Here is a 25633-nt window from a genome sequence, read left to right on the forward strand (position 1 = left end):
AATCAGTCGTCCCAAAGCCATTTGTTAAGTGAGCCACTGTTTCCTCATCTACTTGAAATACTGTCAGTATTTTAAATATAGTGATATATAGAGTTATATAGAGAGAGACACCCTCCTTATCACTCTTTCAAATTTGTGTATTCTCAATGTTTATTCTTTCATATGAACCTTAGGATCATTGTGTCAGGTTCTCCCTGCCTCAAAAATCCCACTAACTCTCTTAAATTTATAGACTAATTTGGGTAGAATTAAACTCTTTTCACAGTATCTTCCTGCATATTTCTTGTTCAGTTTATTACTGAGTATTTGTAATAAATTTTTTTTTAAAGATTTTACTTTTTCCTTTTTATCCCCAAAGCCCCCCGGTACATAGTTGTATATTCTTTGTTGTGGGTCCTTCTAGTTGTGGTATGCGGGACGCTGCCTCAGTGTGGTCCGATGAGCAGTGCCATGTCCGCGCCCAGGATTCGAACTGACGAAACACTGGGCCACCTGCAGCAGAGCACGCGAACTTAACCACTCGGCCATGGGGCCAGCCCCTGTAATAAATTTTTTAGGGAGATGTGGAAGTGCTATACAAATGGGATCTTTTACTTTATATTTTCTAGGTGGTTATTGTCTGTGTATAAGCAATTGATTTTGATATATTTAACTGCCAACCTTAATAAACTCTGTAATACTTCTCCATATTAACTCAACCATAATAAAACTCTGTAATTAGAGTGGATATTTCAGGAAAACAAGCATATCATCTAATATATCAATTTTCTATGAAAGCTATAAATTAATATAAACTTATATCTGCTTATTTTACTTGGCTGTCTTCCTTAGATCCATATAACAACCCTATGATGTAGGTAAAGTAGCTATTCATTCCCATATTATTTAGGACTATGTTTGTCAAAGCATAGTCTCTCTTTTTCCTGTATTAGAATCCTCAGAGGTGTTTGTTAAAAATGGAGATTGCTGGACATCACTTGTCTCGTAATTAATTAAGATATTTTTTTTTCCTGAGAAAGATTGGCCCTGAGCTAACATCCATGCCAATCTTCCTCTGTTTTTATCTGTGGGTCACTGCCATAGCATGGCTGCCGACAAGTGGTGTAGGTCTACGCCCAGGAACCGAACCTGGGCTGCCGAAGCAGAGTGTACCGAGCTTAACCACTAGGCCCCAGGGCTGGCCCAAATTAAGATCTTTTGGCCTGGGGATCTGGAGTTTTAAAATTCTCTTCTAGATAATTCTCAAGTACATTGAAGTTTAGGAACCATTGGAGTGAAAACTGAGGCTCTGAGAGCAATTAAGTGACTTTCCCAAACTCATATAGGTAATTTATTCTTCACCCCAGATCTAGTGCTCATCACATGTCTGTGTGTTTCTGTCTCTCTCGTATGATTCCTAAAATAATAATGAAGTTTTCACTTGTATCCTCAGAATATAATTAAGGAATAAATTCTTTTCACTTTTTTCCAGTTGCCTTAAAAGTTCTGTTGAGTGCATATGAGAACTAACATCACATACTGTATAATCTAAATTTAAAGTATCTTTATATTAAATACCTTAAAGGTTATGAGAATATGAGGACAAATTACTGTATTTCTTCACTTATTAGAGTGTATTGCACTAAGAGAATTTGTTTCTCTGACAACAACATTAACCTATAAATCTCAGGATGGAAGTGATATGACAGGGTAGAGGTCCGGATCTTTCAGCCTTTTGAGGAGAAAGAATGGTCAGAAAAGTGATTTATCAATTTTAACATCTTTAGGCAGGTTGCTGTAATGTCTTAATTATCCAGGCAGTATGACCTCTAAAGTTATTTTGCCCAAGGCAGATTTATTGGTGTTATTTGTTATTGTTGTTGAGTCTAAAAAAGAGATTCTCTCAACTCCAAACCACCATATTATCTTCTAATGTCAAAATCTTCATTTATCATGCAACCCACTGTAATTATTCATTCATAGGGTTTTAATGTAATTTCTGTGTGTCTCCTTCCTAATTTGATAGACTTTCTATACTACTAGTTTTGGAGAAGACAATTCACTTTGGTTATGGAAATTTTACAAATTCCTTTTCCCCAGATCCATCCCTAAAGTCAGATTATTAGCACGTGCTGTATGTTTGCTTTGTTATCCCACACATTCTCAACCAGGCCGTTTGGGAACTGGTTTGTTCCCTTTCTCTGAGAGTATGTATAATTTCCTGATCACAATTGGATTTTGCTAGGCTTTTAAAACGACTTGTAGTGAGATTTGTTGTTGTTGCTGCTTATTTTAAACTCTCCTTTTGTGATTGAAGAAAACTGTATCTGTTTTTCTTTTTGCTTCTCTTTCCAGTCTAAGATTAAAGAATCATCTTCTGCTCATTATTTTCATGCCCAGCACTATAAGAATTCTTTTTTTCATAAATTCTCCGTCAGCTCTCTCTTACTCCTCTTTTCCTCACTTCCTTTATTTTTTGCAATCTCCTTTTTGTTTGTCACTCTTAACCTTTGCTTGTCTTTAAAAATAGAAATTGTATATGACCTGCTTCCTCTTGTGTCTGGAGAAAAGCTATCTGAAATTGTCTAAAGCTCTAGAAAAGAATAGATGCATCATGGGGCTGGCCCCGTGGCTGAGCGGTTAAGTTCGCATGCTCCGTGTAGGTGGCCCAGTGTTTCGTTGGTTCGAATCCTGGGCGCGGACATGACACTGCTCACCAAGCCATGCTGAGGCAGTGTCCCACATGCCACAACTAGAAGGACCCACAACGAAGAATATACAACTATGTACCGGGGGGCTTTGGGGAGAAAAAGGAAAAAAATAAACTCTTAAAAAAAAAAAGAATAGATGCATCCAATTCAAGCAAAGAGAATATGTTTGGCCAATTTCAGCTTTTTCTTTATTATTTTTTCTGAATGCTAAAGTAATACATGCTTATTTTAATGAAATTATAATAATACAAAAATATATAAAGTACAAAGAGAAAGTCACCCTCTCAAAGGATAATCACTTTTAATGATTTGTATCTTTCTAGACCTTTTTCTGTTCATGGATATGCTTCTATGTCAGTATATACAGATTTAGCTCATTGTCTTTAGCTCAGACCGCTGTATAGTCTTTCATAGTAGGCATGCATCATACTTTATTTCCTTATTGATGGACATTTAGAGAGTCTCCAAGTTTTAACTGTTTTAAGTATGTTTACCCTATAGCCTTGTACATCTCTGTAAGTGTTTTTGTAGGTTTGATTCTTTTAAGTAAAATTGCAGGTCAAGGGTTATATACATGTCATATCTTGATAGGTATCGCAAAATTGCCCACCAAAAAAAGCCATAATGATTTACAGTTCTTTGACAGTATTTCTCTGCACCCTTGACCATATTGAATATATACATTGGTCTTTTAAATTTCTGCCAACATGATAAGCAAAAAACATGATGTCTGGGCTTTAGTTTATATCTAATTTGTATTTCCCAAATTTGCATTTTTATCAAGTTTAGTTAAACATCTTTTCATTTAACAACTAAATTATATGTTAAATAAAATGGTTTGTAAGCATACAGTACAAGCCTTCAGCAAGAAAAAGATGTACACGTTAGAAGAAAGAATGTAATCTTTTTTCCCTCTTTTCTTGCATATGCTTAGAATAAAGTAACAGTGTATGAATTGATCATCTTTTCAGGTACGTATAAAGAACTCCCAACTGGTCAACTTCAGCATGTGTTGGGCTGATAAGCCAAGTGTCTCTTTCCTAGGCTGCTCTCTCACCTGTTATCTGCCTGAACAGGCTGCTCTTCAAGTCCACGACTGAGAGTGACTTAGGTTTGTGGATAATTGTCATTCCTGATAATGGGATAATTATTTTTGACTTAATGAATCTTTTCCAACCTGTATTTTAGATGGCTTGATTTAGCTCACTACTGTTTAACATCAACCTGCCATGAGAACTCTTTATTTATTTTGTGTTTATAGGCCAGACTCCCTGTAGGCATATGCACTAAATTGACCAGAATTACACAATAAAATCGCAGAGCTAAATGGTAGCAGAAGTGTAATTTGCCAAATTATCTTAGTAGGTCAACAGCAAAATGATACTTTGTGAGTCACTAGGATATGTTATCTTCAATGAAATTTCAAAACCTGGGCAGATTCTTCTCTCTCCAGTGATTGTAGTACAACATTACCTTCAAATGAGAGATTTTATTTACTGACCTTTATTAACCTATATTAAGATTCTATATTTTTATATCTCTATGGCCACAAATTATATTTTTTCAAAAGTTCAGGTATAGATTTTTACTATCCATCAAAAAGTGTGATTTAAAATAAATTTACAGGTATAGTAAGATGAACTGGATTTACAGTCTTTTTTCCCTTTCAGTTTTATTGAGATATAATTGACATACAGCACTGTGTAAGGTGTCCACCATAGTGATTTGACTTAGATATATTGCAAAATGATTACCACCATAAGTTTAGTGAACATCCATTACCTCAAATAGATAGGAAAAAATGTTATTTTCCTTGTGATAATAACTTTTAGGATTTACTCTCTTAGCAACTTTCAGATATATGATACAAGTTATCTTGTTGTACATTACATCCCCAGTATTTATTTATCTTATAACTGGACTTTGGTACCTTTTGACTACCTTCATCCAATTACCCCACCCCCCCATCTCTGGTAACCACTACTCTGATCTCTTTTTCTATGAGTTTGGTTTTTTTTTTTTAAGATTCCACATATAGTGTTTGTCTTTGTCTGACTTATTTTGCTTAGCATAATACCCTCAAGGTCTATCCATATTGTCACAAATGGCAGGATTTCCTTCCTTTTTATGGCCGAATAGTATTCCTGTGTGTGTGTGTGTGTGTGTATGTATGTACATATATGATGTTTGTGTGTGTATATATATGTATATATACCAGCTTTTCTTTATTGATCCATCTGTTGATGGACACTTAGGTTGTTTCCATGCCTTGGCTGTTATAAATAATGCTGCAGTGAACATGGGAGTGTAGCTATCAGCAAGACATAGTGATTTCATTTCCTTTGGATATATACCCAGCAGTGGAATTGCTAGATCATATGGTATTTCTATTTTTAAGTTTTTGAGGAACTTCCATACTGTTTTCCATGGTGGCTGTACCAGTTTACAATCCTACCAACAGTGCACACGGGTTCCCTTTTCTCTACATCCTCGCCAGCATTTATTATCTCTTTGTCTTTTTTTAAATTAAAAAATTGTATTTACTTAGAAGCATTCCGAGTATCAACAAAACAGCTGCAAGTTTTATTTTTTGAAATTACAGAGTGGTATTCAGTTAACAGAACAAGTTATTTCATATAAGCTGCATCAGAGACTACTGAAGATGAAAAAACTACCATCCCCATATATAACAAATTTGTGCTGTGCACGACAAGAACCTGCTTTAAATTTCCATGCCAATTTACAACCCCCATACTGTACCAGGCAAGGTTAGTGGCTATTGAAAATACCACCAGGACAGGGCTATCTAAAGACACATTCGGTAGTATGTTAACTATACAAAAAAAGACACTGTACAGTTTAAAAACAAATCCTACACAGCCTTACATTGCAATTTTTTTCTTTAAAAGGAATGAGTTTTGTACAGGGGGGTTAAATGCCTTATAGACAAGAAAAAAAAACTGTGCTAGAACCATCTTATTCATCATCATCATCTTCTTCATCTTCCTCCCCCTCCTCTTCATCTTCCTCGTTTTGCTTGTCTTCCTTCTTTATCTTGCTTTTTTCAGCCTTGGCGACTCCCTTTTTTGCTGCATCAGGCTTTCCTTTAGCTCAGTAAGCAGCAATATCCTTTTTGTATTTTTCCTTCAGCTTAGCAGCCTTCTTTTCATAAGGCTGCTTGTCATCTGCAGCAGTGTTATTCCACATCTCACCCAGTTTCTTTGCAACATCACCAATGGATAGGCCAGGATGCTCTCCTTTGATTTTTGGGTGATACTCAGAACAAAACAAGAAAAAGACCTAAGGAGGCCTCTTAGGTGCATTGGGATCCTTGACTTCTTTTTTGTTTTCCCTTTAGGAGGGATATAAATTTTCATTTCTCTTCTGTAACAGGCCTTGTCTGCCTTTGCCGTGTCTTCAAATTTTCCTTTCTCTTCCACCTCTCTGAGCACTTGTTAGAAAGCTCTGAGAAGTTGACTGAAGCATCTGGGTGCTGCTTCTTCTGCTCCTCCTGGCAAGTTTGCACAAAGAATGCATATGATGACATTTTGCCTCTCGGCTTCTTAGGATCTCCTTTGCCCATGTTTAATTATTTTTCCTCAGCAGGGCACAGAGTCGCCCAGTGCCCATCTGGCTCTCACCTGTCGCAGCGCTGTCTCTATGGAGCTCAATGTACTGCAGTGGCTGTCTATTATCTCTTGTCTTTTTGGTGATGAATTATAGTCTTAACCTCAAGCTCTGTTGATGGGTACTTCTAACCCCTAAGGTCATCCTGTATGTTCATATGTGTTAAAACTTTTTTTCCATTAGATTTTGCATTTCAATCATAGACATATTTATCAAAAAAGATGAGGTAATCAAACTTACACTTGCATGTATTGATAAAAAATTACTTCTGATTTGTAAATCCCTTGAAGACATTGGCTATTTCTTCCCACATCCTCTAGTTTAATACTTGTATAAATACAAATTAAGTAAATGCTGAGTGAATCAGCTTTATTATAAGAGCATAAATATTAACTATTGAAATTTGTTAGCATGTGTCAAAAGCCTTCAAAATGCTTGTTTTTCGTTTAGAATACCCACCCACCCACACAGAAAAATGGTCAAAGAAGCAGTACACAAGGGAAGTGAGTAAAGAAACGTGTGAAAAGATCATCAACCTCATTAATAATATAAGAAACACATAAAGAGTGAAATATTTTTCCCTGCCATATTGCTAAACATTAAAAAGAATACTTGGGTTTACAGGTATCTGTTTGAGTCCTTGCTTTCAATTCCTTTGGGTATATACCTAGAAGTAGAATTGCTGGATCATATGGTAATTCTATGTTTAACTTTTTGAGGAACTGCTGAACTTTTCGACAGCGAGTGCACCGTTTTACATTCCCACCAAGAAAGCATAAGGTTTCCAGTTTCTCCGCATCCTCACCAATGCTTGTTGTTTTTCATTTTTCTCATTATAGTCATTCTCATGGTATGATGTGGTATCTCCTTGTGGTTTTGATTTACATTTCCATAATGGCTAGTAGTGTTGCACATCTTTTCATATATTTATTGGCCCTTTGTGTATCTTCTTTGGAGAAGTGTCTATTTGAGTCCTTTGTCCATTTTTCAACTGGATTTCTTGTTGTTGAGTTGTACAATTTGTTTATATATTTTGGATATCAATCTCTTGTCAGATAAATGCTTTGCAAATATTTTCTCCCATTCTGTGGGTTGTCTTTGCACTCTCTTGATAGTGTCCTCTGATGCATAAAAGTTCTTCATTTTGATGAAGTCCAATTTATCTATTTTTTCTTTTTTTAAAGATTTTATTATGTTTTTCCTTTTACTCCCCAAAGTCCCCCCCGGTACATAGTTGTATATTCTTCATTGTGAGTCCTTCTAGTTGTGGCATGTGGGACGCTGCCTCAGTGTGGTTTGATGAGCAGTGCCATGTCTGCGCCCAGGATTCGAACCAACGAAACACTGGGCTGCCTGCAGCGGAGCGCGTGACCTTAACCACTCGGCCACGGGGCCAGCCCCTATTTTTTCTTTTATTACTTGTTCTTTTGGTGTCATATCCAAGAAGTCATTGCCAAATCCAATGTCATGAAAGTTTCCCCTTATGTCTTTTTCTTAGAGTTTTATAGTTTTCACTCTTAAGCATAGGTCTTTAATCCATTTTGAGTCAATTTTTGTATGTAGTGTAAGGTAAGGATCCAGCTTCATTCTTTTGCATGTAGATATCCAGTTTTCCCAGCACCTTTGTTGAAGAGACTGTCCTTTCCCCATTGAATGGTCTAGGCACCCTTCTTGAAGATCATTTGACCTTATATGGCAGGGCTTATTTCTGGGCTCTCTATTCTTTTCCATTGGTCTATCTGTCTGTCTTGATGCCAGTACTACACTGTTTTGATTACTGTCCTGTTTTGAAACCAGGAAGTATGAGACTTTTAACTTTGTTGTTTTTCAAGATTGATTCGCTATTTGAGGTCCTTTAAAATTCCTTGTAAATTTTAGGATGGGTTTTTCTGTTTCTGCGAAAATGCCCTTCAGGTTTTGGCAAGGATCGTATTGAATCTGTAGATTGCTTTGGGTAGTATTGGCATCTTAACAATATTAAGTCTTCTAATCCGTGAACACGGGATGTTTTTCCATTTATTTGTGTCTTTAATTTCTTTTAGCAATGTTTTGTAGTTTTCAGTATTCAAGTCCTTCATCTCTTTGGTTAAGTTGATTGCTAAGTATTTCATTCTTTTTGATGCTATTGTAAATGAAACTGTTTTCTTAATTTTCTTTCAGATTGTTCATTTTACTCATGAGATCTTTATCTTATTTTGGTGTCAGGGTAACATTGGCTTGTAGAATGAGCTATGAAGTGTTTCCTCTTCTAGTTTTTTGAAAGAGTTTGGAAGGATGTGTGTTATTTCTTCCTTAAGTGTTTGATAGAATTTACTAGTGAAGCTATCTGGGCCTGAAGTTCTTTGTGGGAAGTTTTGTTTTGTTTTGTTTTGTTTAAACTACAATTTCAATTTCTGTAACATATTAGGACTTTTTAGGTTATCTCTTCTTGGATGAGCTTGTGTCTTTCAATGAAGTGGTTCATGTCATCTAAATGTTGAGTTTATTGACATAAAGTTGTTTGTCCTGTTCCCTTTTTGTCCTTCTAATGTCTGTAGAATCTGTACTGATGTCTCCTTTCTTATTTCTGATTATGGTGATTTGTGTGTCTCTTCTTTTCCCTTAGAAGTCTGGATACAGGTTTATCAATTTTACTGATCTCAAAGAAACAGCTTTTCTTATATTTATTTTTTTTGTTTTTCTGCTATTTATTTTATTGACTTTTGTTGTGATTGTTATTATTTCTTTTCTTCTGCTTACTTTGGGTTGCTCTTCTTTTTCTAGATTTTGAGGATGGTACCTGAGATTATCAATTTTAAACCTCTCTTTTTTTCTTTTTTTAAAGATTGGCACCTGAGCTAACAACTGTTGCCAATCTTCTTTTTTTTTCTTTCTGCTTTTTCTCCCCCAATCCCCCCAGTACGTAGTTGTACGCTTTAGTTGTGGGTCCCTCCAGTTGTGGCATGTGGGATGCTGCCTCAGTGTGGCCTGATGAGCGGTGCCATGTCTGTGCCCAGGATCCGAACCAGCAAAATCCTGGGCTGCTGCAGTGGAGTGTGCAAACTTAACCACTCGGCCATGGGGCCAGCCCCTCTTTTTTTCTTGTATAAGCATTTAATACCATAAAATTTCCCCTAACTCTACTTTACTGTCATCCTACAAATTCTGCTCTGTTACATTTTCATTTTAATACTGTTCAAAATAATTTCTAATTTCTCTTTGACTTCTTTGACTCATGGGTTATTTAGAAGCGTGTAGCTAGTTTCTAAATATTTGTGGGTTTTCAAGAGATCTTTTCGTTTTTTATTTCTAATTTAATTCCATTATGGTCACAGAACATACTTTGTTTGACTTGCATCCTTCTGAATTTAGTGGGATGTATTCTGTGGCTCAGAATTTGGTCTATCTTGGTTAGTGTTCCATCTGCACTTGAACAGGAAAGTGTATTCTGCTGATGTGAGGCAGACTATTCTATGAATGTTAATCTAGTGAAATTGGTTGATAGTGTTGATCAAATCTGCTCTATCCTTGCTGGCTTTCTGCCTACATATTGTATCAGTTATTGACAGAGGGGTATTGAAGTGTCTGACTATTCTTGTGAGTTTTCTATCTTTCTATCAATCTTCCTCACCAAAAAAGAAAAAATGAAAAAAAGAAAAAATAGAGAAATGGGAAATCAATTTTAATATCTTTTATTTAACTTAATATATACAAGTTATTGTCATTTCAATATCTAATCAATATACAGTTATTGAGATAGTTTACATTCTTTTTTCCTACTAGGTCTTTGAAATCCAATATATATTTTTCACTTAATAGCAGATCTCATTTTCGAGTAGGTACATTTCAGGTGCTCAATAGCCACATTTGCCTCGTGGCTGCTGTATTGGACAGCATAGATATAGAACATTTCTTTCTTTCTTTCTTTTTTTTTGAGGAAGATGAGCCCTGAGCTAACATCTGCTGCCAATCCTCCTCTTTTTGCTGAGGAAGACTGGCCCTGAGCTAGCATCCGTGCCCACCTTCCTCTCTTTATATGTGGGACGCCTACCACAGCATGGCTTGCCAAGCTGTGCTGCCATGTGCGCACTCGGGATCCGAATCAGCGGACCCGGGGCCGCCAAAGTGGAACGTGCGAACTTAACTGCTGTGCCATGAGGCCAGCCCCTAGAACATTTCTAATCTTGCACAAAGTTCTATTGGACAGTGCTTCTCTTGTCCCACTTTTTGGATTTTTCTGATTATTTCCTCATATTGTCATTTAACATCATCCTTCATTCCCTGTTATTTCCTGTAAATTGAAAGTTAGCTCTCAAAGGTTTATTAGTTACAGGTTAAAGATTTTCGGTGAGACTACATCATAGGTGGTGCATGGGAGGCATACAATGCCTGGTTGTTCCACTATTAGTGATACTAGTATTGATCACTGAGTTAGGGTGGGCTTACTCCTTTGAATTTTCATCTTGCAATCAAGGGAAAAGTAAAGAGTATCTGGAAAATATCTCAGAATGTTAGTAGTTTCCCACCATTTTTGATCTTCTGACCAAGAAGAAATCGCTTTCCCACTTTTAGCTTTCTCATCTCACAGGAGAATTCACAGGTGGTTTGCCTGTCCATTCAGTCAACTGACCATCCACCTGACAAAAAATATTCACCGAACAACTGCTTTGGGTGTCTCTCTCTCTCTCCCCACCCAATTTGGTTTTCTCCCTAACTCAGATTCAGAATATTTGATTTGGATGATTTTCATCTAAGTAAGAGGGGAAAAAAGGAGAGGCACGTGTTTATACCGTAGTGTATCTGCTACTAGTTGGAGCCCCTATGGAGAAGCAAAAATGTGATTCTCTTTGAGTCTGTGTTTGGCTAAGTATATGTGATTTTGGCTCATGCCATGAATCTCTGACTTTTAATTGTATAGTAATAATACTTACCATATAATTATAAGTGACATATGCTTTTATTTTTATTGGGGAAGATTGGCCCTGAGCTAAACTCTGTTGCCAATCTTCCTCTTTTTTTATTTTATTTTTCTCCCCAAAGCACCAGTACATAGTTGTATATCCTAGTTGTAGGTCATTCTTCATTCTGGTTATTCTCTGTGTGGGATGCTGCCACGGCATGACTGATGAGCTGTGTGTAGGTCCATGCCCAGGATCTGAACCGGTGAACCCCAGGCCGCTGAAGCAGAGCGCTTGAACTTAACCACTTGGTCATGGGGCCAGCCCCTGCCTAGTTAATAATAAGCATAATTTCCTACTTAAATTTTCCTGAGTTCTCATGCGATTTCATTGGTCTTAAATGTATTACAAATTATTTCATTCTTGTATGGGAGGCATTTATTATAAATTCTTAGGTGGGTTGAGGACAAATATTTGAATAAGTAACTTCTAATGATAGAGTTCAGTTCCTCTAATATAGCTTTCAAAAATAGATACAGCAAACAAGTTGTTCAGGGTGATAGATTAATATGTTCCTAGATTCTAGATATTTCCAACATCACCTTTACCGGTGAGTCTACTTTGTTGTAGTAATTATGGCTACTGTTGCTTCATTATTACTTGGCTATTCATTTACAGTGACGAAAGCACAATATTTTACCCTTTAGTATCCTTTTCCTATCTTTAGGAAAAAATTTAGAGAAATGTGTTTAAATCTGAATGCTAGGTTTCTGAAGAACTGTTGTAAATGAAATTCACATTTCCTTTTTTATACCCACTCTAAAAGTAAGCACACAATGAGCCAAGAATACTTACTAATGACCAGTTGTTGCATCTTCTTATCCTGATCCCTTTGAACTCATTTCGAGTTATTGTACTAACCTATTTAAGCTAATCACTCATAAAATAGAACTCAAAGCAATAATACTTCACATTTAAAGTATATAGTGTAACCAGTTCTTGCCAGAAAATTAGAATAATGGAGAAATTAAGAAAAATTATAAGAATACGTTGTAAATGAAATAAAATAACGAACTGACTGATAATGAAGGGTTATGGCTTTCCATATATGTCATATTTTAGTTTTCATTATCCAATTCTTCATTGAAATTTCTGAGATGTAAAAAAGAAGTGTGTTACCACTTAACACCCATTAGGATAGTATATCCCCACAAGCATTGAAAGCAGGGACTTGAGCAGATATTTGTACAACACTGTTCATAGCAGCATTATTCACAATATCCCAAAGGTAGAAACAACCCAAATGTCTATCAACAGATGAATGGATAAAGGAAATATGGTATATGCATACATTGCAATGTTATTCAGCCTTATAAAGAAATGAAATTCTGACATGTGATACAACATGGCTAAACCTTCAAGATACAATGCTAAGTGAAATAAGCCAGACAAAAATGGACAAATATTGTGTGATTTTACTCAGAGAAGTGACCTAAAGTAGTCAAATTCATAGAGAGAGAAAGTAGAACGGTCGTTACCGGGGGTTGAGGAGGAGGAATGGGGAGTTATTGTTTAGTGGGCCCAGTTTCCGTTTAGGAAGATGAGCAAGTTCTGGTCATGGATGGTGGTGATGGTTGCACAACAGTGTGAATGTACTTAATGCCACTAAACCATATGCTTAAAAATGGTTAAAATGATAAATTTTATGTTATGTGTATTTTATCACAATAAAAAACCCTAAAAAAGTGTCTGCCTTTCTCAGGAAATAGTCATTTTGTTATAGCCTATAAATATCTTTAGAGAACGAACAAATGTCATGTAAAATTGTGTGTGAGGAGAATCATCTCTTGACTTCCACTGAGGATTCTGAATGGCACCAACTTAAAAAACAGCAGCATATAACGTAAGGACATAGCCATGATAACAGGCCATTGAATTTCATGGCTTTATAGGACAAACATGGGAGATTAAGTGGTGCGAAGAAGATTCTTCAAAGTCTAGATTTCAGCGATGTCTTTGTTAGGGATGCACATTGTCAATCCTATCTTATTATTCAACTGTTGATAAAAGTTGGGGGCTCAGGCCAGTGGCGCAGCTGTTAAGTTCACACGTTCCGCTTCTCAGCGGCCCAGGGTTCACCAGTTCGGATCCCAGGTGCGGACATGGCACCACTTGGCAAGCCATGCTGTGGTAGGTGTCCCATGTATAAAACAGAGGAATATGGGCATGGATGTTAGCTCAGGGCCAGCCTTCCTCAGCAGAAAGAGGAGGATTGGCAGCAGTTAGCTCAGGGCTAATCTTCCTCAAAAAACAACAAAAAACAGTTGGTGTATGACAGGTTTTAGCAAAGGCTGATAATGTAAATCACCTAGGGCCCTTTTAAAGCAAAATGGAGTCAGGTATTTTTTTCCTCTTTGTTCTGTGATATTTTCCAGAGTCTTCTCACAGAAGATGGAAACATGGTAGTAACTCTCCTAAGTGTCTAGTGGTTGGTCAGTTGAAGAAGGAAACCATAAAAGCTATGTACATATAGCTTATTCGTTTTTTAAAACGAACATATGTTCATTCATTCTCCAATATTTATATGTAGGGCCAATGCTTTTTCTTTGCATATGGGTCCTCTGGAATTCCTCCTTTTCTTGCACAAACCACATCCATATTGCTTCATTCCAGATTTCTAGATTTCCAATGTCTAATTTGGTTTCATGGAAGTAGAGAACAGAATTCTTTTGGATTTTGATGATTTTCTCCCCAGTCTCTTAAAGTTGCTTCATGTACAGCTATTTCAGCAGTTTACTGCTCACCTGTATTGAGTTTTCTAAACATTTACCTTTGTTTTATAGAAAGAATAACTCTTTTACACTCATATTCCATCAGTTTCCGTAATATTTACTTCAATCACATGATTATAAGAAGTTCAGTGGGCATAAACAGGCTTGGGAGCAAACACAGCTGAATCTAAGTGTGCCAACATACTACTGGTGGGACAAGGAGTGCACGCAAGCATGCTTTGGGCATCTGAATGTTTTAGTGATAGAAGGGAGACCGTCAGTTAATCCATTGGAGGGTGGTTAAGAGAACTTTTTGCAGAGTGAAAATTTACTTTTTCTTACTTCATGTATCCTGAATATTTTTCCTGTCTGTAAATGGAGATCCGTGTCATTGTTTTTAATGGCCACATAGCATTTATTGTACATGTATTAGGCTGAGTTCTTGCTTGCAAACAACATAAAGCAGTTCTGACTACTTAACCTGACAAGGAATTTATTGGTAGGTATTAAGCTTGCTTATAGAGTCAACAGGAAAGATGGTCACCCAGGTTTGGAAAATGTGCGGGGACCCAAGTGAGGCTAAGACAGGCCCAGGTCACACCCTGGGAACAGTCTGCTGAGGACCTCTCTAGTGGCACTGGCCTTCTCAGGACTGTTGCCACCACCACTACTGGCATCTTGACTCTACTGCTGCAATTGCTGTGAATTCTCTTTAGCTGTTACTTTGTATTCTTGTCACTTCCTCAGGATTCAAAACCCTGGGCAGAAGCACCTGCCCAGCTGGGTCTAGAATCACTTAGCCACAGCTCAGCTTCCAGGATGAAGGGTAGGGAGTATCCTCCCTCCCACTTGAGCTTCAGTAGTGGGGGCAGGGCCTACTCACTCACGGGAGGGGGTTTCCTTAACCAAGGATGTGTGTTGGGATGCCAGGTAGCCAGATATGTCTGTAATCATGTGGCTGTACTACAGTTTAACTAATGTCCTACTGTAGAAAATTTAAGTTGTTTCCTATTTTGTTCTGTTTTAAGCTACATGGTAATAGACACTTTTTAGTAATCTAGTAGGGGGAAAATATTGTATCTTAGTTCTTTTAATTTATAATTTTTAGATGTCAATTTTCATGTGTTTATTGGTGTTTTGGATTTCTCATGTTGTCAATTTTCTGACATATATATTACATATATGGTTTTTTTTTTTTTATTAATGTTATGATAGATTACAAGCTTGTGAGATTTCAGTTGTACGTTTTTGTTAGTCATGTTGTGGGTACACCACTTCCCCCTTCGTACCCTCCCCCCACCCCCCCTTTTCCCTGGTAACCACCGATCAGATCTCCTTCTCAATATACTAATTTCCACCTATGAGTGGAGTCATATAGAGATCGTCTTTCTCTGACTGACTTATTTCGCTTAACATAATGCCCTCGAGGTCCATCCACGTTGTTGTGAATGGGCCAATTTCGTCTTTTTTTATGGCTGAGTAGTATTCCATTGTGTATATATACCACATCTTCTTTATCCAGTCATCAGTTTCTGGGCATGTAGGCTGGTTCCACTTCTTGGCTATTGTAAATAATAATAAAAATAAAATAATAATAATAATAATAATAATAAAAAATATAATTTACGTATCATAGAATTTACCCTATTGAAGTGTATAATTTAGTGGTTTTTAGTATATTTCCAGACTTGTGCAACCATTGCCACTATCTAATTCCACAACATTTCATGACCCCCAAAAGAAACTCCATGCATATGTGTTTTTGTAGTTTGTTTACATGGTGTTTTTTGCCACATGAAATTTTTTTTTAATTAAGATTATGATAGTTAACAACCTTGTGAAATTACAGTTGTACATCATTATTAGTCATGTTGTTGGTACACCACTTCACGCCTAGTGCCCTCCCCCAACCCCCCTTTCCCCTGGTAACCACCAATCAGTTCTCTTTGTCTATATCCACATGAAATTTTAAAATTTAATTATATGAAATTTTAAAATCTTTTCCTTTATGGTTTCTGCTTTTGGCTTATGCTTAGAAGGGCCTTCCCCACCTCAAGTTTTGTTGTTGCTGTTGTTAATATTCACTTTTATATCTTTATAGCATTTTCTATTTTCTTTTTATATTTTAGTCTTTAATTCAGTTGGAATTAATTTTTAAGTAATGTGTAAGATGGGATCTAAAAGTGTTCACCTCAAATGGTTAGTTAGCACATTATGCCAACATCGCTTACTGATTTCCCCATTGATTTGAAATGCTGCCCTTATTATATACTCAATTCTTATATATACGTTTGTAACTGGGATTTTCTGTTCTTTTTCAAGGATCTCTCTATTCTTTTTTTTTTTTAAGATCTAACATCTGTTGCCAATCTTTTTTTTACCCCCTTCTTCTCCAAAAGCCCCCCAGTACATAGTTGTATATTCTAGTTGTGAGTGCCTCTGGTTGTGCTATGTGGGACGCCGCCTCAGCATGGCCTGATGAGCGGTGCCATGTCCACGCCCGGGATCTGAACCAGCAAAACCCTGGGCTGCTGAAGTGGAGCACGCGAACTTAACCACTCGGCCACGAGGCCGGCCCCCCAGGATCTGTCTATTCTGACATTAGTACAAGACTTTTTAATAATTAAAACTTTTAAAGACATTTTAATGCCAGGGTAATTAGAATCATTATTTGCTTATTGGTGGTTTTTATAAAATTAATGACATGCTTAAAAAGTTTGGTCGAAATGATTTGTCATTTTCAGCCTCACTACACTTTTACAGTTTATTTTATAGTTTACTTGTACCTAATCAGTTACAGCAAATATAAAGTAAGTGCTTTTTCAACTTACTCTATATGATGGTTAAATACTGACAGTTGTTTTTAGTTTTCACTGATGAAATGTGTTTTCATCAGTGGTTTGGGGCACTATTTTGTCTTAGAACTAAAATTATAAGATGGCTTTTTCCTTATGAAGAAAGCTATAGCATTACACGGAGTCCGTGATTTACCCTACAGACTGTTTCTGACAAGCGTGAATCAGATGATTGTTTTGATGGGGAGAGAAGGCATTCCAACTACCCAAAAAATCTTCTTAGAGTATAAGATACACTACTGCATCAAGACCATATTTAACCCATGATATAGTTGAAAAGTAGCTGACACATTTTAATGTCAAATAGTTGAATCCTACTTCCTCTCCTTTCCGGAGATAAAAATGGCCTTGTTTGAGGCAAGAAAGGTTTCACCCATACTAAAAACATGTTTTTTTCCTGCAATCTATTATTGACATGGCAGCTGATGCTCAGCCCCTGGTGGAAAGGCACCTAATAACTTGAAGACTTTGTCAGTTTTTGAGGAACATGGCCGCACCTGTGTTCACTGCAGGGTACCAGTATTTTTCAAGCATTTTCTCCACCCTTCCCCCACCTTTGGCTGGTTTTATTCTATGCTTTTGCAGACATTGCTCTTTTAAATTAATCCCTTTGAGGCTATTGTTAGCTCTGAACTCCAGCATGAATTGGTTATATGAGCGTGGGTAAATCTGAGTGTTAGCTTCCTTAATTTTAAAAGGAGTCTATTACCCTATTTATAGTGCAGGATTGTTGTGAAATTCATGTATATGAGAGTTTTGTCAACTATGCAGTTCTATAGGAATCTGAAATATCTCCATTGTTCTCACAAGGACAACTCTTTTGTAGAAAGGCGGTGATTAGCCCAGGAGACACAAAAACGGCCAGCAAAGCACATTGCCTTTTCTTAATTAGAATGTTCTGTTCTGTTTTGATCTTACTAGTATGTATTAACTCCTAATCTTTTGGGATGGTCAAATGAAAAGAGTAATTATGTTTTTAAACGTACCCTTGTCTACCCCAGCTGTTTCATCTGCAATCTTAATCCTATGTTTATATAGTGACAGTCACCTGATGAAAGAGGTTAGGCACTTGGTATTTCGAAAACAGGTTAAGGAATAAGATCAATTTTCATTTTAAAGGCTTACACAATTTAAACAAAAGAAATTCATTATATAAAATAATAGAGAAGCTAATGCTTTCCCCTTTTGTTTTCGATTTAGAGGTGGTAGTAATTTTAAATAAAAACAAATAGGTAAAAAAAATTTAAATTGATTTGGAAATATGCGGATATCCTGAAAGCAAAACTAGTTCAATGTTGTTTTCATAGATAGAAATCATCAATTTGTTTAACAAAACAGGGGTATTTTTATAGCCCTGGTATAATGGACTGGGTGATTTTGGCTGTGTATATGTTTGAGTTTATCATTGGTCTCACTTATTGAGTTGTTTTAATTTTGGTAAGTTTTCTCTTAATTTCTGCACATTCCCTATATTTTTTTTCATTTCCCCTTAAAATGGACTTTTAAAAAGATCTTTTTTCCTTAAGCTTTGTTGAGGTATAATTGACAAAAATTGTATATATTTAAGGTGTACAATGTGATTTAAAAAAATTTTTTATTTTAGTGTTTAATAAGCTCAAAGGGCAGGGAAAAAACACCTCCATTTTAGGTTTCCTTTGGAGATTTAATCTTTTTTTAAATTTAATTTTTGTATTGAGGTATAATTGACACATAACGTTATATTAGTTTCAGATGTACAACGTAATGATTCGATATTTGCATACACTGCAAAATGACCGCCACAGTAAGTCTAGTTACCATCCGTCACCATACAAAGTTACAAAAAAATTTTTCTGATAACTTTTATGATTTACTCTTTTAAAAACTTTCAAATATGTAATACAATACTATTGACAATAGTCATCATGCTGTACATTACATCCCCATGACTTATTTATTTTATAACTGGAAGTTCGTACCTCTTGACCCTTTTTATGCATCTTGCCCACCCCAACCCTCCTACCCCAGGCAACTGCCAATCTCTTCTCTGAATCTGTGGGTTTTGTTTTGTTTCTTTTGTTCTTTAGATTCCACATATAAGTGAAATCATATGGTATTTGTCTTTCTCTTTCTGACTTAGTTCACTTAGCATAATACCCTCAGGGTCCATCCATGTTGTCGCACATGGCAAGATTTCATTCTTTTTAATGACTGAGTAGTATTCCATTGTATATATATATATACCACATCTTCTTTTCTTTAAGATTGGCCCTGAGCTAACATCTATTGTCAATCTTTTTTTTTTTTCTTCTCCTCCCCAAAGTCCCCCAGTACATAGTTGTATATTCTAGTTGTAGGTCCTTCTAGTTCTGCTATGTAGGATGCTGCCTCAGCATGGCTTGATGAGCAGTGCTAGGTCTATGTCCAGGATCCGAACTGGTGAAACCCTGGGCCACCAAAGCGCAGCGTGCAAACTTAACCACCCAGCCATGGGGCCGGCCCTGACACCACATTTTCTTTATCCATTCATCCATCAGTGGACACTTAGGTTGTTTCTGTATCTTAGCTATTGCAAGTAATGCTGCAATGAACATAGTGGTGCATATATCTTTTCAAATTAGTCTCTTAATTTTCTTCAGATAAATACCCAGAACTGGAATTGCTGAATCGTATGATAATTCTATTTTTAATTTTTTGAGGACCCTCCATACTGTTTTCCGTAGTAGTTACACCAGTTTACATTCCCACTAATAGTGCATGAGTATTCCCTTTTATCCACATCCTTGCCAACACCTGTTATTTCTTATCTTTTTGATAATAGCCATTCTAACAGGTGTGAGGTGATATCTCATTGTGGTTGTGATTTACATTTCCCTGATGATTAGCAATGTTGAACATCTGTTTTCATGTGCCTGTTGGCCATCTGTATGTCTTCTTTGGAAAAATGTCTATTCAGATCCTCTGCCCATTTTTTAATCGGATTGTTTATTTTTTTGCTATTGAGTTGTTTGAGTTCTTTATATATTTTGGATATTAACCCTTATTGTATATATGATTGGTAGATATTTTCTTCCATTTAGTAGGTTGCCTTTTCATTTTATTGATGGTTTCCTTTGCTGTGCAGAAGCTTTTTAGTCTGATGTTTGTTTTTGCTTTTGTTGCCTTTGCTTTTGGAGTCAGACCCAAAAAAAATCATCGCCAAAACGTATGTCAGGGAGTTTACTGCCTCTGTTTTCTTCTAGGAGTTTTATGGTTTCAGATTTTACATTCAAGTCTTTAATCCATTTTAAGTTAGTTTTTGTGTATGGAGTAGGATAGTAGTCTAATTTCATTCTTATGCATGTGGCTGTCCAGTTTTCCCAGCACTAGTTATTGAAGAGACTATCCTTTCTTCATTATGTATTCTTGCCTCCTTTTTCGTAAATTAATTGATTATATAGATCATTTATTTCTGGTCTCTCTGGTCTGTTCATTGATCTGTGTATCTGTTTTTATGCCAATTCCATACTGTTTTTGATTACTATAGCTTTGTAATATAGTTTGAAATTAGGGAGTATCATGCCTCCAGCTTTGTTCTTCTTTCTCAAGATTGCTTTGGCCATCTGGCATCTTTTGTGGTTCCATACAAATTTTAGGATTGTTCATTCTGTTTCTGTGAAAAATGCCATTGGGATTTTGATACAAATTGCACTGAATCTGTAGATTGCTTTGGGGAATATAGACATTTTAGCAATATTAATTCTTCCAATCCAGGAGCACGGAGTATCATTCTGTTTATTTGTGGCATCTTCAGTTTCTTTCCACAGTGTCTTATAGTTTTCAGTGTATAGGTCTTTCACCGCCTTGGTTAAATTTATTCTTAGATTTTTTTTTTATTTTTGATGCAATTGTAAATGGGATTATTTTCTTAACTTCTTTTTCTGGTAGTTTGTTGTTAGTGTATAGAAACACAACAGAGTTTTGTATATCGATTTTGTACCCTGCAACTTTGAATTCATTTATTAGTTCTAAAAGTTTTTTGGTGGGGTCTTTAGACTTTTCTATATATAAAATCATGTCATCCACAAATAGTGATTGTTTTACTTCTTCCTTTGCAATTTGGATGCCTTTTATTTTATTTTATTATTTTTTCTTGCCTAATTGCCCTGGCTAGGACTTCCAATACTATGTTGAATAAAAGTGGTTAGAGTGAGTATCCTTGTCTTGTTCCTGTTCTTAGAGGAAAAGCTTTCAGCTTTTCACCATTGAGTATGATGTTAGCTATGGGCTTGTCATATATGGCCTTTATTATGTTGAGGTAGGTTTCCTCTATACCCACTTTGTTGAGAGTTTTTCTTATAAAAGGATGTTGAATTTTGTCCAGTGCTTTTTCTGCATCTATTGAGATGATCATATGATTTTTATTCTTCATTTTGTTAATGTGGTGGATCACTACACATGATGTTTTGATAAACATATACATTGTGAAATGACTACCACAATCAAGCTAATTAACATATCTATCACCTCACATAGTTACTTTTATTTTGTTGAGAACAATTAATATCTCTCTTAGCAAATTTCAAGTAAACATATAGTATTGTTAACTATAGTTACCATGCTGTGCATTAGACCTCCAGAACTTACTCATCTTGCATAACTGAAACTTTACCCTTTGACCAACGTTTCCCCGTTTCCCCCACTCCCTGGCCCTTGGTAACTACCATTCTAGTCTCTGCTTCTAAGAATTTGGCTTTTCTAGATTCCACATGTAAGTCAGATCATGCAGTTTTTGTCTTTCTGTGTTTGGCTTATTTCACTTTGCATAATGTCCTCCAGGTTCATTCATTTATTTTCCTTTTAAAAATTCTTATAATGAAATAATTTAGGCCTACACAGAGTATACATAAGTGTGTATCCACTACCTAGCCTAAGAAGTTAAACACTACATATATAGTTGAAGCTCACCCTTGTGCTCCAGTCGCATCCTTTCCTCCTTCCCCAAACTCCTGAATTTGCAGTTCATCATTCTCATGAGCATTTTTATATTTGACTAACACTGCTGCATATATGTGCATACAAAAACAATATATGGTATTGTTTTATATTTTTAAAGTTTTGTATCCTTCTGAAACTTTTTTTATTTCCTCAACTATGTTTATGAAATATATCCACGTTGCTACTTGTAGCTCTAGTTCAGGATTTCTCAACTTCTGTTCTATTGACATTTGGGACCAGAAAATTCTTTGTGTTAGGGACTTTCTTGTCCGTTATAGGATGTTTAGCAGTATCCCCAGCCTCTACCCACTAGATGCCACTTGCACTTCCCCCTCCCGCCCCAGTGGTGATAACCAAAAATGTCTCCAGACGTTGTCAAACATCCCTTTGATGGTAAAATCTCCCCTCTCCCAGTGAGAACCACTATTTTAGTTCATTCATTTTAACTACTGTATCATGTTACATATATATATGCCACAAACTATTTTTACATTTTCTGGTTGATAGACCTTTATGTTATTTCCAAAGTTTTACCATTAGGAACACTTGCAGTGAGCGTTCCTGTTCGTGTTTCCTTGTGTACACGTGTGAGTCTTTCTCTAGGGTAACATGCCTAGGAGTGAAAATGTTGAGTTCTAGTATATGTATATATTCAACTCTACCAGATATTGCCAAACAGGTTTCATAATGGTTATACTAATTTATTCTCTCACCAGCTGAATCAGAGAGATCTTATTGCTCCTCATCTTTAGCAACAGTTCGTATTGTCAGATTTTGAAATTTTTGTCCACCTGATGAGTGTAAAGGATATTCATTGTGGTTTTAATTTGTGGCTTTTTTTATTATCATAGTGATAAAAAATTATCCAGGTAGAACTGTCTCCAAAAAAAGAATTAAATTTTACTGTATAATTTATTAAGAATCCAGAAACCTTTCCCAAATTATGGGGACTAGTTATTTTAGGGGGATTTTAAAATAATGTTTGAGCTTCTGTGATCAGCTTTAAGAAAGTGGTTTTGAGCAATCAGGCTTCATATGTGTCATGTTTATACTGAGCTTCTGTAGTTTGTTTCCAAACCAGAGATGATGATCTAGTCATAATACTGTTCTTCCTATTAGAAAATGTTATTACCGATGGTGATTACTATCTGTATTTAGGGAGTGGTTCAAAATACTTTAATAACTAGAAATTATTTCCCTCAGTGTTGTTGGATGCTCTTGTTCTCAGAGTCACCTCATCACTAATAGCTGCATGCCAGATATGTTTTTTTATATTGTGATCTCCCAGAAGCATACATTTTTTTCCACACCATATAAAATTGTTTATGCTCTTACTCTCTTTTCTGAGTTGTTTTGCTAAATGCAATGGGAGGTTACAGAAGATGTTCCTGACTTTGTACCTATCTTTGAGACATTTAAAATTCAAAAGATGGACGTAACATATATTACAAAATCAGAGTGTATATATATATATATATGTGTGTGTGTGTGTATATATATATATATATATGTACATACACACACTCATTATATACATAATAGAGTAGTACCAGAGAGATGGAATTCCTCTGAGGTTTTCCATGTAAAATACAATTTTTTTTTAAAGATTTTATTTTTTCCTTTTTCTCCCCAAAGCCCCCCGGTACATAGTTGTATATTCTTTGTTGTGGGTCCTTCTAGTTGTGGCATGTGGGACTCCGCCTCAGCGTGGTTCAATGAGCAGTGTCATGTCCGCGCCCAGGATTCGAACCAACAAAACACTGGGCCGCCTGCAGCGGAGCGTGCCAGCTTAACTAATCACCCACGGGGCCAGCCCCTGTAAAGTACAATTTAAGTAGAGTTTTGAAGGAAAAACACAGGTGAATTATGAAGGGAGAAGAAAATATATATTATTCATAGATGATTTGACGTCCTTAAATCAAGACATACTGGGAAAAGTGGCTGTATTGTAATTTTTATTCGTGTTCAGAAATTCTTTCTTCCTCAATACATACTTCCAGGGTGAATTATCCAGTTACTTAAAAGTGCTTTTCTACTTAACTAAGTCTCTCTCAGTTCCTCAGTAAGCCTGAGAGAGATGCTCCAGTACTTTGGGCTGGGGCATACCCCATAATGAAACTGTATTTCAATTTTACGTTCCTAATTAGCTGGGTAACCTAGCCTTCATCTGCTGAATGTATTGTATTGTATGCTAAGTGTAGTGTATTGTAGTGTATTCCAAAAGTTTGTTACCAATTCTGTTATTTGAACTTGACGTATTCCCATAAAACAATTTAGTCAATTTTGGAAATGTCCCTAGATCAGCCCTAAAAGCCCCCCTTGACCCATAACATATCTGAGCTATGTAGTACTGTATCTGAGTGTTCTGACCTCGAGGCAGGCAGTCGTGCTACCGAAAGAAAGAGGAAGAATCTTTTTTAGGCACAGCTATAACCTTAGGCAAAAGTTTGATAGGATCTGTTTGTTTTCGATGTTCTTCTACTTCCCTTTTCATACCCGTTACTGCTTCCCGGTGCACCTCTCCCTGGCCCATAATGCCTTCGTGCTTGCCTTAAGTACTCCACACCGGACTCTTCACCTGGGCCTGTGAGTTCCCTTCATCTCAAGTATCCTTTGATCACAGTTAGTTGCCTTTCCTGTCCCACCTGGGCTGCTTTTCTCTTGTAGTAACTGATCTTATGTAGGTATTAGGAGGTATAATTCTAGCTATCAGCCCCTTAAACTATCAACGAGGAGTTTGTCTTTTAAAAAAAGAATACAATGTCTGAGGGCCGGCCCCGTGGCCGAGTGGTTAAGTTCGTGTGCTCAGCTTTCGTGGCTCGGGGTTCACCAGTTTGGATCCTGGATGCGGACTTAGCACAGCTCATCAAGCCATGCTGTGGCAGGCATGCCACATATAAAATAGAGGAAAATGGGCATGGATGTTAGCTCAGGGCCAGTCTTCCTTAGCAAAAAAGAAGAGAATTGGCGGCAGATGTTAGCTTAGGGCCACTCTTCCTCATAAAAAACAAAAAGGAAAGATTTGCATTAATATAATAATCTCTGTGAAATTTCATGCAGTGGAAAATTCAGGCAGTATTGAGAATTTTTTTTGAGCTAGAGTAGCTAGTTCTAGCTCCTCTAAACTGATTCACTTTTACTATTTCTTCCCTTATTCTACTTATCATTCATTCAAAGATTCAGATTTTGTCTTATTGGCAGTATCTGCTCTGGTTAGAGGAAGGAAGATGGAGTTTCTGAGGGCAGTGACTACTTATTTTTACGTATAGATGATTTGTAAATCATAGATTACCAGAATGTAAAAATCTTTGGCAGTGTAGTTCATTAGAGATCATGATTTTTTGACCTTGAATAAAGGCTGATTCAAGTTATTAAAAACAAAAATTAGACAAAATGTACTCTTTTCTATTGAATAGATATTATAAGTCTCTATGTAAAAATAGGTAATAATTTAACACTAAGTTCATAAGAAGAATCACTGGACATAACTGAATTGTTGATTATTGTATTTGGAATAGCTTTAGCTATAACTTTAAAAGTAAATAACACAAATAGACTAATAATTATGAATCTATTCAGATCAAGTCACACTATAAATTACAACTGTTTCATAATTAGTGCTAGTTGAAATTAAGACTGAGAATGGTGGGCCTAGGGATAAATTTTTCTTTAAACTTTTCCAAGATTTTTACATTTTGAAAGTGAATAGGTATGGAAAACAGTATGGAGGTTCCTCAAAAAATTAAAAATAGAACTACCATATGATCCAGAAATTCCATTTCTGGTTATTTATCCAGAGGAAATGGAACCACTATTTTGAAGGTATCTGCACCCCCATATTCATTGCAACATCATTT

At 36.3% G+C, this 25633-nt stretch overlaps 1 protein-coding gene and 1 pseudogene across 3 annotated transcripts in view; one reads left to right on the forward strand and one right to left on the reverse strand.

Moving 5' to 3' along the window:
* ATP7A (ATPase copper transporting alpha) overlaps positions 1-25633 on the forward strand; it is a 132210-nt gene that overhangs the window by 25668 nt on the left and 80909 nt on the right. The gene's annotated exons all lie outside the window — the stretch shown is intronic.
* On the reverse strand, positions 5549-6328 carry LOC100071767 (high mobility group protein B1-like; annotated as a pseudogene).

This window comes from Equus caballus, chromosome X (assembly GCF_041296265.1).
Source record: "Equus caballus isolate H_3958 breed thoroughbred chromosome X, TB-T2T, whole genome shotgun sequence".
Taxonomy (NCBI): Eukaryota; Metazoa; Chordata; class Mammalia; order Perissodactyla; family Equidae; genus Equus; species Equus caballus.